Source organism: Polyergus mexicanus, unplaced genomic scaffold, assembly GCF_030449975.1.
Source record: "Polyergus mexicanus isolate NDT 795.1 unplaced genomic scaffold, iyPolMexi1.0 SCAF_7, whole genome shotgun sequence".
Taxonomy (NCBI): domain Eukaryota; kingdom Metazoa; phylum Arthropoda; class Insecta; order Hymenoptera; family Formicidae; genus Polyergus; species Polyergus mexicanus.
In genome coordinates this window covers 8,306,280-8,319,553 of record NW_027223327.1, presented here as the reverse complement: position 1 = coordinate 8,319,553, position 13,274 = coordinate 8,306,280, and the positions used below count along the sequence as shown (strand labels likewise).

The window sequence follows — 13,274 nt, the reverse complement described above, 5'->3', positions numbered from 1 at the left end:
TTCACGGATGATTTCGAAATTTGACTGATTCTTATAATGTCGCAGAATTTAAATGCAAACTATTGTTCAACCACATAAACTATATATATATATATATATATATATTTTTTTTTTTAATATTACACAATCAACCGAAATAATTTATTTTATATCCTTTACTTGTTTTTTTCTTACGAAGTAATTATGTCCTTGCCGGTTTATTACGATTTATTGGACACCGTGTACAGATGTAACTGCATTTTTTAAAGGATCAGGATTATAGTCCGGAAAATCATGCGACAGTCACCGTAGGGAGAATAATCGCCGAATGCCTCTTGTATCATATCGTACCATTCGATCGCGCGATATCTGGCGCGTGGCTCCGATTGAAATTAATTCTCGCGGGACGCGCCATGCACGCGCGAATTCTCTGGAACCGGCGAGAGATAGAGATAGAGATAGAGATAGATAGGGAGAGAGAGAGAGAGAGAGAGAGAGAGAGCACCTGTCGATCTCTCGGCCCGCTCTCAGCGAAATGCTCTTTCGGATGGATCATCGCGCGACTCAATTTAACGCGAGCGAGTGTGGCGGATTCATTTGTGTACTGGGTGTATGCAGATGTAAATAACATTTCGAAAAAGATGTCTCTTCGCGGAAGATGTAGGAATATTATTTTTCATTTTCCGCACGACGTTAATTTTGCTCTTCAATTCTACCGAGCAATTTATAATAATGTGTTAATGATGACATATGACAAGATACATGTGCGTACGTTAAAGAAAATGAAGCACGATATAAATTGCTGCTGATATAATTTAGTGCCGTAATTATGGCAAATGTCAGATTCAGTGTATAATATATTCTTACTTATCTTTTTTTGTTTTTCCTTAGTTTTCTCTCTCCTTATTTTCGTTTCATTTTGTGCGTATTCATTTTCTTTTCTCGTTTCTTTCTCTTCATTTTTCTTCTTTCAAATTATATTAATATTCACAATGTAACTTTCAATCCTATATCAGAATAAATTATTATTCTCTTTCAGGATAAATTGTTAATTTTTTTATTCCTTTATTCTATTATTATTTTATATTTTTACTTTTCTTTTTCTGTTTCCAATCTCGAGATTTCTTTCTTTCTTTTTTTTTTTATCCTTGGCGATACATGTTTCACCATTCCATAAACTCTTTAATTACGTCACTGTGTATATATTGTAGTTTCCGATCTGTGTCGAAACGCGCGCACGAGCTTCATCTCCAAAATATAACGCGTAAGCGTTTTAATTAAGGCACATGATGCCGGGGCCGATATAGATATTCCCGGGATATCGACTGCGCGTCCCGAGAGCTGTCCATTAAAATATTCAGGATCTGCACTTTTTGGCGAACGCGAGAGAGTTCCCCCCCGCGTGTCCCCCTTCGTTGTCGAAAAATCAATTTCGCCGGTCGTGTGACGTCAACGCATCGAATGAGGGATTCGTCGGGATGCGTTGTCGTTCATTCGGTTGTATGTCGGCTCGAAACTTTGGAATTTAAATTTATCCCGCGAGGGTGTTGTGCGCGCGGTCAAAACCGGGGCGACCATGTTTCCAACGACATACTTTTTCCACTCGCGAGAGACCGCGCGTTTTTCTTAAACGACATCGGTGCCAATCCCGAGATCGCTGTTTCCTCTGTATAAATAATTTATTCTTTGCAATATTTTGATGCGACTACTTTTTCTCAACTGACACAAGACTTTAATATAAAGGAAGAATAATAAATGAAGTTTTGCAACATCTTGCAACTTCTCACAAGGATATTTAAAAAAAAAAAAAAAAAAATATAGATTTTTGTCAATTTTTTATCATTGATATTTCGTAAGAGAGGAATTCCATTCGTCAAGATAGAATTTTGAAGTTTATATTTAATATAAGATATAATTAATGAATAAATTTAATATCCGTAGGAAATGATTTATAGAAAAACCAATTCTTAAATGTACAATAATTGACTTGCTATTTCACGGATGTTTCAATATATTTCTCGATGCTTCGATATTTTATTTAACTTTACGTACACCGATATATATATATATATATATATATATATATATATATATATATATATATATATATCGAATACAAACCGCATATTAGGAACAGATACTCGTTTATGTTCGCTCGCATTTGTCGTCTGATTGGTTGCTTCGTGCAGTTATTCTCTTTTCTCGGCAATATTACATTTTATTACTTATTCTTTTTACTTTACTTTTATTATTCGTCGTTTTTCGCCCGTTCCTATCGAACCCACCCCCTTTTCCACAGGTCCTCTTCCCGTCCACGATCGTCGCGAATTGGCTCGCTAAAAGCGCGAAACTTCTCCCATTGAACCAATGCCGGCTCGCCGTGCTCATCGACGACGATAGAAAAGCCCGTAAGATTTACGTAAAAGCGCAACGTCTACGCCAGCTTATGCAATAATTCTCCCTCCATCGGTCGCTCCGTGAAATGTAACTGAGAAATGTATCTATCCCATGGAATTTCCGAAGCTTCCACCCTCTCCTCAAAATATGTTATTGTAAAAATATATGAACCGTGTAATATGATTATAAATAATTTTACTCGCATTATCTTTTAATATATCAAAAGCATGTAATCGATATCTTTTATAATTATAAAAATGTTCGTAATCCGTAAATGTATTAATTTTTCTTGAAATCGGGCACATTACTGTATTTCCCATTCCCTGAAATGCTATATTAATTTCGCTTCCTCAATATTGTATTAATCTGTTTTCCGCGTCTTTCATTTTTAATGTATAAAACGTATAGCTCAGAGAGATACATGTCGGTATTCATTTTCCACATTACGTGCAATTAAAACGGTCGCCGGAAGTTACAAAAGAAATGCACGATGTTCGAGTTTATATTTACACGCGTTGAATGTACACCCGGTTGCGATCAATGGCACAAATTAATATCGCAAATTTAAAACGACGTTAAATGAAAAAGCGACAAAAAGCCTTTCGCCGCAAGCTAATATCATATAAAACCGCTGATAAAGTGGCTGTGCCGGGCAAGCCGGGTGCTCGTTCGCTTTATCAAGAATACATGTCCGCCCGCCTGATCAGTTCGTCCAACGTGTTACGTTTCGAGAATATCGCCATTAACACTCGTGATCAACGTGTGTGCCCAAGTACGTTCGTTAATAATTCACGGACACATGAGCGAGCCGACGATAATTCGCGTTATCGAAGGTAAGAAGTCGATTCTCCTCGCTCTCTTATCGACTCTCTCGAGAATTCAAAGACGTTCTCGCTCGGCGGCGACGACGCGTCTGTAAAATTTAATGAACCGAAGGATATCTGAGAAATAGCGCAGTCGTGATCGTCGAAGGTCGACCTAGACGAATTTTGTATAAGGTCAATTTGACTTTGCGCGATAGCGGATATATATATATATATATATATATCCCGAGTATCGCGAAATAGCATGTTATAAATTACGTGTATATCGTTTCCTTCCAGTCATAAAGTAGGAAGTTACAATTAGTTACAGTTTAATCAGCTTGATAATTTTAATTATAAATAATAAATCTAATAAAATTTTGTACAGTAATAAAACAGAAAAGTATTTTAGTTCGATAAGATATGTGTCGCATAAAAGAAAAACAACGTAAGATAAGAGTCACGTAATCATAGTCGATTCGTAATTTCATCGGCTTCCTATATCGCGCTTTAAAAATTTTATTATTGAACCTTTGATATATAGAAGACGCCGTCTTATTAAACTCCCTTACTCTTCCTTTTTTTGTATACTTTTCTACAGCTATTTTGTCGGAAAATTTCTCAACCCTATATCCAGTCGTGTAGAATAATGCAAAAAGTCATAGTTTGCGCGTTTGCGATCGCAAGAAGCAGGGATAGAGAAGCGAGTTGCCAAGCACGGTTGCTGTCGACGATACAACGGACGTGTATATACGGCGGGGATGCGCGGGCGGGAGAAATGATGAAGAGGTGGTGGGCTCTCGCGAAACGGAGTAAGGGAGGGTGTCTCGACGAAGGAAGAGGAGACGGCAGTCGATGGTGGAGAGCACCCCGGCGAGAGAGGTGGCCGTGTATGGTAGTGGTGGTATAAGCGAACGCGACGGTGGTGGAAAGGGATTGTTTGAGAGCATCGACGAGGCAGACGGGGCCACTTGCCTCCGCTCGACACCCCTTTACACACGCCTACCGCTCTCTTCCGCCCCCCCCCTCTCTCTATCTCTCTCTCTCTATCCCTCTTTCTCTCTCTATCTGTCCTTCCATCGTCGCTGACGTCACTAGACGGTTACATACTTTTAAACGCGAATAATGCGAATTGATTTCGCGATTGTCGTCGGCTCGAGTCGCCGATACGAGATTTTCTGCTCTCCTTTTTTTCTTTATCGCGGCCTCTCGTACGGACGTTGATATGTATCGAGCGATTCTTTTTGAAGCGCTATAGAAACAGAACCTAGAGACAACGGAGAATTAGTGATGCAATATTTATTGAAACAGGAATCAATTCCTCGTAAAAGGAAAAAAAATGCGGCTATTGTGTGATCGTTTGCTCTTGAAATTGAAATTGCTTGAAAAGTTTCTAGTTAATAATGGAATAATGTTTGATATCGTATATATAAATTTTTATTTTAGATTTTTGTAAGATGTGTAAAGAATATGTTTTTGTTTGATCTTTAAAAAATTAATATACGAATGATTTTACGAGGAATATTGAAAGATTATTATATAGTTTTTATTATAGAAGCCTAATTAGAGCACAAATGGAGAGGATCTTACGTGTTGCAATTTAGTCTAGCAAACATATACGTAATGAAAATATATAAAAAGCATCAAGCTGCAATAATGAATCTGCAAAGCAAGCATGATCACGATCCCAAGAATTAAATTCAGTACTTTCTTTTTTCTTGTCGATGACACGGCGGTTTGCCGGATTTCATTCCGCTTTCCCGCGATATTATATGCCACCGTCGATGACTGTTGTCAGTTACACGCGCCGCTAATTAAAAACGATACAAATCGTCCGACAGGCAAAAGTAAACCGTCACGGCGATAACATTGTGCTACGGCTGAAAGCAATTAAATCGCTGTGTATAACATACTATGTTACTACTCTACCGTGACTTCTCTACGCGCGCGCGCACACGTGGAGAAGCATTTGCTTGCAACGTGCGCCAGAAAAACCATTCATCGCGCGAGCTAGCGGCTCTTTTGGCAGCTCGGACATATACGCGATATATGTACGCCGGAAGGCCAGAGAACAGCGACATGATTCATTTTTCTCTTTTTTTTTTTCCACCTGCCTGCTCGTCCTGCCTGCCAGCCCATCCGCTCTTTCCAGCGGACCCGACACACGCGTTTACTCTCGTTCTCTCTCTCTCTTTCTCTCACTATCTATCTATCTATTTATCTCTTTCTGTCGTGCACGGGCATTGCGCGATATGTAAACCGAACACGAAGTACACGTTGAGCGTGGGAAGCGGCATGCCGCATAATCGCCCTTCACTAATTCGTCGCGCGCACGCCGCTTTCGAGGGCCACGTGCTCACGTATGCCCTTAACCCTTTCGTGGCCAAGATCGCGTAAGACGAGTGGTGGTCTCGTTGATCTTAATTTTTATGACATCTCGAGATGATTCCAGAGTCCATTCATTTTTCCAACAGAAATTTTATAGAAGACTTGTGACAATGCTTGATATTAAATAGTTAAAATTTTAGAAAAATAAATCAATAGATAAGAAATAAAATTAATCGATAAGATAAAGAAATGTGTATGTAACATGTTAAATAAGTAATTTGAGAGAGATTTTTAGGAGATTTAAAGATATTTAAGAAAGAATAAGAAAATTTGGAACTAAAATTAAATTGTAGAATAAGTATTAATAAGCTTCTTTAAATTCAAAAGATTATTAAAATGTTGTAATTAGTTTGTAAATACTTTGATGGATTTCATTAATTTAGCATATTACAGTAAGAATATAAATCCAACATATAATCTTTAGCAATATTTCAGACGTACTTTCTTTTCCCTTTTTTTTTTTCGAACGTGTTGCGTAAATAACATCTCTTTTTTCCAGTGTATTGTTATATCTATTGCACGCCGACAAAAGCTCAAATGACTTTGTTAAAATCCGATTGAGAATTATCTCAAATAAACTCGGAAGTTTAGAGACGTGACACCGATGACGTAATTCCTAGCTTATAAGTTTAAACGTTACATGAGACTGGCATATACGCTCTCGTATTCATTGAAAATATAACGCGTTATAGTTATACACATATTTCTCCGTTTCTCCTATTAAGTATTTCTCATCATCGTGTATAAAGAGTAAAGAATCATTCACTCTTTGAAAAATTTGAAATTTGAAAATTACCAGAATTTTTGTACAATTAAACTTGAATATATATATATAAATTGTAAATTTGATTTTATATAAGATATATTGTTGACGCACTTTGTATCCGAAATAGTTTTTAGATTAAACAAAAGTTTTCGTTATATTAAAATACGTTGGTATTGCGCTTTTATAATGGAAAAGTCTGGTCGTCCCGATTATTCCCGTTTTAAAAAGGGGAACCGATAACGTAGTTACTCGTCTTTCCTTCGTACAAACGGCCGATGGACGACGACATCGTCGCGGATGGGTTAAATAGATTAATCGCTTATGACGCATCGATCGAGTGCGACTAGAGCGTGCGCATGTCTCCGCTCCTTTTCCTCTTCGGGAAATTGCTATCGCTCTTTGAGAATTAAACCTAGCTTCACCGCGCCGAGCCCAAGTGGGGAAGGACAAATGACAGGAAGGTGAATTCATAAACGACACGATGCACGTTGTAAGAGGGAAGAGAGGAGGGAATACTGCTTCACGAGATGCGCTTGAAACATTAATTTTCAAATTGATTTCTCCTCGATAAAAATTTAACAATGGGATTGATTAATACGAGAATTGACTGAATTGAAAATTAAAAAAGCACTATGCGTTACTTTTAAGATTGTTAATATACTTAAGGATTTTAAATGATTTGATGAATCAAATCCGACGAACATGTAAACCTTTATTTAGATATGATTAATATTTGAAATAAGCTTCGGAAATTGTGAACTATCTTGCGTCATTTTTAATGTTACAACGATTCTTTTTATATGATCTAACTGAAACTTATCAAGCGAGGTATTTAACTTCAGAAATTAAAAATCGCATTTCTCAAAGAGTATTCTTCCGAGGCTCGACTGAAATCTCCGAGGAACGTGAACAGCAAGAATGCACTAGAAAACGGTCGATGCGACTCATCCTTTCCGTTTTTAATAAATCTGCCTTTGCCTCTGCCTCTTGCCTTTCTTTCCGCGCCGATCTGTCTTTTTCTGCTCAGTTTGTTCGTTGCTTTAGATTCATATTCACAGTCCGTTCTTATATTCAAGATCGTAAGTGTGATCTTAAAATTCTATTCGGTCAAAGAAATGGCCGCATAGCATCTTAGGACCATACTTAAAATAATGTAAAAACGGACTTTGATTATGGGCCTTACTTTCTCGATTCCTGGATCGAGGCATATCGAAAAAAAAGATCAACCAATCGCATCGCAGCAGTCAAAAGGAAGGTCCAACCTACCTACCTCGTAATCAAAATTCCTTTTCGTAACGCGATAAGATAACGTGTTCGGTAACGCCGATCCGAGCCAGTCAAAACGGAGAGGAAGACGATGACGTCATTTCGTCACGAGGAATAGCATCCACGCACTTCAACAAGCGCCACGTCATGCTTAAAAGTATCGTTTACGGATTAGTGAAGTTGCCGTAAGTTGCAATGCCTGTATTGAAGTGTTTTACGCTATAACCATGTGTGATCTTTCCGAGATTCTGATAAAGTCTATTTGTTTTTTATTTGGTTGTATTTTTCGCTCAAGTATCCTTCACAGTCGATCGACTCATTGAATATTAAAATTGCGATTAAAATGAATAGATTTATAGATTTAAAGAATGATTATGTATTATATAATGCAATGCAGAGAGAAAATCTATGCGTGCAAAATGTAGTAATAAAATTGCACTAATCAATAAAAATTTCTGATAATGTTATTTTAATACTTGATATAAAATAGTTTGCCAAATGAAATCTTCAAGTCTTAGGTAGAGAGAGAGAGAGAGAGATAATGAAATAAAATATAATTTCTCAAAAAATATATTCAAAAAATTACACTAGATATATATATCACGAAAGAAAGCATTAAAGATTGGTGAATTCAAGAAGAAAAAAATTAGTATTTTTAAATGGCGTTATTAAACATACCGTTAATTTCAAGATTAATATTTTTAACGAAGATGTTGAAATTTTTTAAATAATATCAAGTCAATCGTTGCTATATAAACAATTTATTTTCAACAAATATAAAGTAGGATATGTATCAGTTAGCATCCGCAATCTCTCAACAGATGGGTAGGCGATAAAATCAATCCGGAATCGATCGTTGCATGACGATTGCACGGATGGTGCAGTCGAATTTCCTTCCATCCTTTTTCCTCTGTAGGGCTTCAACTTCGTGACGGGTGGAGTCGGTGGTGCCGAAATGCAACCTAGTCGAGCGCGTATCCTGAAGAGTGGCTTCCTCCGTTTTCCGAACTTCCGTTAAGCAGAACGGTGGAACGACGCGGAAATAACGCGAATTGACCCTTTAAAAGAGGCGAGAAAATATGGGAGAGCGCGGCGGGACGTTTTTGCGAATTCTTGATTAGCGATAGCAAGCGCTGTAATACGTGTGTATATATCGTGCGCGTGACGTTTCTTTAAAAAATAATATTTTCTTCGAACGTGTGTGGTAAGAGCGACGTGACTCATTCTTTGTACTCTTTGAATTTTCTATCGTCAATCCTTTACACGTGCCGAAGAAAAATAAAATTTGACGATTTAGCATTTTTTTTTTTTTGTTTCCTGGAAGAACGTTTTAAGCTCGCAGTGTTAGGAGCGTGTTTAAGAAGTCAATATTTTCTGTGCGCTATTTGGAAAGAATGGTTTTCATCTTCGAGGGACGTGCGAAGGGACATGCGAGTTTTCTCTTGGGAAATTCTAGAATCAACAGTAGATAAAACGCGGTTTCTTTTATTATTATTATTATTATTATTATTATTATTATTATTATTATTAATAGAAACTGCGTGGAATTTGTCTCATCAATGTACAAAGAGTTAAAGATACGTTCGATTTGAAATGCGCTCTTATAAAATGAAAGTGTCTCAATTGCTCCGTTTTTTTTTTTTTTAAACGAGAAGACTGTTGCGCAAAAGTAATGATGAAGCAAGATTTTCCGACCTCGTCGTGGAAAGAAATGTGCGAGTCTTCAATGGTTGTACCTCTTGAATGATTTCAACGGAATTGTACGCTCATAAAGATCAGAGAATGTACTGACAACGCGACAGAGCGAAAGATTATGAAGATTGGCGTACATTATATATACACGTATGTACCAGTTATATACGTTTGTGCATATAGTGTCATATACGTAATCGAGCGAGCAATGAACTCGTATTAGCGTTTTCCCTCGGTTAATCTCACCTCTGATCCGATCACGTCGTTCATTAATCATTTTCCCTTTCGCAATCTCTCTCTGCGACTCTCAATTACTGTTTGTACGTACGCGATACGCGTCGACGTGTTACATCGATGTAAACGTCGTTGTGTCGCTCTAGTAAATCGGCAATTAAAGAGGTTCGCTCGCGATGGGGGAAACTTCGTTTTGTCTCCTCTATTCGTCGTCGTTGCTGTCTCGAAAAGAAGCATCGATCCATCCCGTCGACCCCTCTACCATCTTGAAAAAAAAAAAAAAAAAAAAAAAAAAAAAAAACGAGACGCAAAGAATCGAAAAAAAAAGGACAAAAAAGCGGCTCGGCTTTGGAGGGGCAAGGAGACAAGGAGAAGGAAAGAGAGGGTGTGGGGTGCAGCGAGTCAGCGCAAGATGGATTTCCGCAAAGTTCGAGCGGGCCTTAACTCGCGAAAAATGTCAAAGCGAGTAGAAGAATAGGCTGAGGATATATAAGGTTGAGGAGTGGGGAGAGAGGAGGAAGGGGAGAGTTTCGTTCGCGGGGTAGTAGTGCTCGCTAGGTGAGGCAAAGAGGAGGGTGTGAGACTCGCGACTCCGTGTGGGGCTGCTCGTTCATCCGCGTGTGCGTAAGTGTATCTATGTATTTAAGATCCGGAGGATGAGAGGCGTACAAAGGGGGACGGAGCTCCGGACGGAAGAAACGCGAGCCGGGTAGGGCGAGGAGGAACGTGAGGGGTTCCGAGGGGAGTTCGCCTGGTAGGAATCGCATGACGGAGAGGGCACGCGAGTTCCGTTGGAGGGGATGATTGTCAAAACAGGGCTGCAAGACGCTGCGAAAAATGTTCGTATTTATGGCACTATTTCCGCCGCTTCGAGCCCTTCCGCTCGTCCCCTCCACCGTCGACGCGCCTCGCGAATCACTCTCCCGTGCCCCTTTTCTCTTTCCCTTCGCCCCTCGTTGTCTTCTCACCCCCGCCCAGATCTTCTTCTCTCTATGTCCCCCTATCGCCGCCGTTTCGTGGAGCGCACGTCGGTTCTTACTTCCTCTCGCTCTCGTCGTTGCGCGTCTCCGTATATCTCCCCCTTTTCCGCCCCTCCATGTCCTCTTCGTCATCCCCACTCGATCACCCCACTTCGTCCGTGGTCGAGGGGGGGGCCCCACCACCGTCGGACGCGCACAGCGGGGCGCGATTGCCCCCACCGCCGCGGGCACCACTTTAATGTTACATTAATAAAAAGCAACAATCAATATCTTCCCCGTAAAAAATTTTAATCTATAACAGAGAGAATTCTCTGCCCCCTGCCTCTATCCTCCGATCCCTTCCGTCTCACCCCCGGCGGCCCGACCGGATCCCCTCTCCTACGTATCGCGCCTTCTCCCGCGCCTCTTCTCCCTCTTGAGGAAAGCACCGTCGAGCCGCCGCGGTTCGCAGAGGTCCTCAGTATCGTGCCTAGGCTCTACGCGTACCCCGTGACTCTCTCTCTCGTTCTGTCTGTCCGTCCGTCCGTCCGTTCGTGCTGCGCGACGGAACGAACCCACCGCGCGTAATCCGAGAGATCATACACGCCGCTCCGATCCGCTCCGATTCGCTCCGCTCCGCTCCGCGCCGCGCCGCGCCGCGTCGAGGCGAGGCGTCTCGCGGCAGGGCGCGTTGCCGACAAGAGAGGTTCGCCCTTCTCTCGCTCCCTTCAATTGCACGTGCCCTTTGCTCGCAATCGTCTCGTGTATCTCTCGTTCCTACATCTCTGTGTCGACTTTTACTTTTCCTTTTTTTTCCTCTCTGTTTTCATTCTTGGGATTCACTTTCGTCTCGGGATCGTCTTTGTCTTCGTCTCTCTACCTTATCGCTGTTTTAGATTTTTGCTTTAATTTTATGGTTTTCTTTTTCCTAGCATTATTATTGGTTTTGTTATTGGTTATAGATTTATATATCGGTTTCGTACAATGATTATTGCTATCGTCCGTAGGGGATTTGATCCCGGGGCATAAAAATAAATTTGCTCTTTCTCTCTTTATCTTCCGTCAGACTTTTCGCACCGCTCTCGCTTTCTCGTATGCTGATGCATACACTACTTGGTCTCGATAGTCTTATCTTATCTTACCACGCACGTCTTTATGTGTGTTTTATTTTTATTATATATTACTTCCTGTTATATGTGACAAGTTCTTTATAGAATACAATAAAAACTTGTTCTTTCTTTTCGTCTTCATCTTTATATATTTCTTTGCCTTCTTTTTTCTTTATCTAGTATGTACATATATGCGCACACGCGTACTATCATTCGTTGAAAGTGTGACGAGGGCGATGCGTGAATGCATTGCACACTCGTGGTTGCTGGAAAAACTGCCACTTTGACAGCTATATATATATATCTTTCTCTCTCTCTGACTCGCGCGGCCCGGTCTTTAAGTTCAGAGGAAACGCAACGGGGACGAGGGCATGAATAGCAGGCATTATTAGCGGCCGCCGCTTTTCGCCAAGTATCGATACTCTCCGAGTATCGCGAGAGTTCTTTTCTACTAATTTCACGCACCTTTGTTCCTCGTTTCCGCTTCGCGTTTCGTTGCGACGTCGAGGAAGCTTCGCTTCTGTGAAAGTTTCATGCGCGCTGCTCATCAATATCGATCGATCTCGGTGAAAAAGACGGGGATCGAAACTGAGCCGATGTAGAGGCTTGCCACGGCCTCAATTAACCGTGCTATAGCATACAGGGTGGCCCAACAGTTACCCCTTTTAATAAACGTTTGAATACGTACGCGAAATAAATTTCTTACATCCTAACAATTTTAATAATAATTTAGCAACTTTAATAATAATTGCATCATCTGCAAAAGAGGGAATCTTCTTTTTAGGATAATCATTATTATCTTCATATTGCTTTGATCTCATCATTAATGATTGTTCAAATGTCAGAAAGAATAAAGCTATTCTTGGAGCAGCCTATATAGCATCGGGTGGCGCGATAGAATCGCGGATTCCATGCCTCCTAACAGCGGCATCGAGGGCACAAGCTTCTCGACCCGCGTTTCTTCTGTCGGGACAAAAGTATACGGGAGAGACGGAGAGAGAGAGAGAGAGAGAGAGAGAGAGAGAGAGAGAGAAAGAGCAAAAAGACACAGTACGAACGAAAGAGAAAGAGAGAGAGACACAGATAGACAGACAGAGAGGGGAGAAACAAGAAAGAGAAAGATGGCATACGTCTTTCGCGCACATCCATGCGAGGGCAACCGGAGCTTCTTCGAGCATCGAGAGACTATAGTCGGCTATTTTAACGTATCGCACAACCGACTGTGCTAACGGAAAACGACCGTTGTCGCTTTTCCTTTCACGCCAAGTCGGAGCAATGTTCTTGCCTCGCGATATCGAAAAGTATCTAAAATAAGCCGGTTTTTTTTAAACAAAGCTATTCAAATCACGTTTATCATATTTATATTTATTTTACGCGTGAAAATAAAATAATTAGCACTCAAGAGATTAATAAAATAATTAAAATATATTCCATAGTTATCATAGAAAATTTGATTATAGAATTTTTATAACATTTATAACACACATGATACATAAATATAGAATAATCAATTATCGTAAGTAATTTCTGCGCGATTAAGCGGACAAATTTTATTCTTTACATTTATTTACATTTATATTTTAAGCACTTTCAAAATTTTATACATATTTAAGAGCGCTAATCGGCGATAATACGGCGATAAGACACGTGCGTGCCCTTGATAACGCAAACCACATCTGCC

The 13,274-nt window shown here is 40.0% G+C and overlaps 1 protein-coding gene across 6 annotated transcripts in view; it reads left to right on the top strand.

The window, feature by feature from the left end:
* Positions 1-13,274, top strand: part of LOC138935055 (uncharacterized) — a 96,153-nt gene that overhangs the window by 18,106 nt on the left and 64,773 nt on the right. For 3 of the 6 annotated variants that reach the window (XM_070299346.1, XM_070299345.1, XM_070299344.1), the window contains exon 1: positions 9,121-11,190. The exons of 2 other annotated variants lie outside the window; for them this stretch is intronic. The gene's annotated coding sequence lies outside the window, so the exon portion shown is untranslated. Of the gene's footprint in view, positions 1-6,440; positions 7,785-9,120; positions 11,191-13,274 lie in introns of those variants that run through there. One more of the 6 variants, XM_070299347.1, reaches the window with a different exon arrangement.